This window comes from Aplysia californica, unplaced genomic scaffold (assembly GCF_000002075.1).
Source record: "Aplysia californica isolate F4 #8 unplaced genomic scaffold, AplCal3.0 scaffold01058, whole genome shotgun sequence".
NCBI classification, from domain to species: domain Eukaryota; kingdom Metazoa; phylum Mollusca; class Gastropoda; order Aplysiida; family Aplysiidae; genus Aplysia; species Aplysia californica.
The window spans coordinates 64866-65888 of NW_004798328.1; positions in this window are offsets into that span (position 1 = coordinate 64866).

The window sequence follows — 1023 nt, forward strand, 5'->3', positions numbered from 1 at the left end:
TACTACTACTACTACTACTACTACTACTACGACTACGACTACAAGTACTGGTGCTGCTGTTGCTGCTGCTGTTACTGCTACCTTTTCTACTACTAGTATCATTATTGTTGATTTGAGGAGGCGATCTCTAGTCCGGTCTATATACAAGTAAAAGCTCACTGCAAAAAGATCTGGTTTACAACAAAACCCGGGGCTTAGTTTCCGTCCATGTGTGACGATTTAGATGAGAAGTAATCAAATCTCTGGTGAACCTGGTCACAATTTAACCGTGGCACGGCGTGGTGGAATCAGACGCTCGTCGATTTTTGGGGCATGTGGCGTTATTGGTATCATTTGAAGGCTTATTCACTTGCCTTGCTTTCTTTGAAAATTTGACAATAAAACGCCTATCTATCTTGGATAGAAGCCGAAATATTTTCTTTTGAAGGAGTTGGGGGTGGTATGGTTTCAGGGGTAACATTTTCAAGAAAATTGCCACCAAAGTTTTGTACCTTCTATAGCTTGAGAGTCCTTGAAAACTGAAAATCTGCATATTTTCAGCCATAAATCCTTACAATTCAGGAAAAATCACATGGATATGTGTTATTATAAAAACTTAAAAGGTGTTGGGCCAAAAAAACAAACTTTTGATTAAAAATTGCCAAACTGGAGAAAAAATGCCAGTTTCTTCTAGCTCTGTATTTTGACGAGCGCCTGATTTCACCACGATACCTTGCAATAATTTGAAATCAGCCAAGTATTTACTGTATTTTAATACCACATGAGCCAATCCCACAGAAAGCCTCGTTCTCGTTTCAAATGTTCATCAAAGGAAATGAGAGTTAGTTGACTCAAAGAGAGTTGACACAACTCTGGTGTAGACTATACATTTCTATTCCTGCCCTCCAATGAATAATTACACGGAGGGTAATCAGGAACTACAAGGTCTTCCAAACGTGTGGGTGTGTGGGTGCGGGGGTAGAGAGAGGGAGTAGGGGTGGGAGACAGAGAAAGGGAGAGAGAGGGGGGGAGAAAGAGATGGGG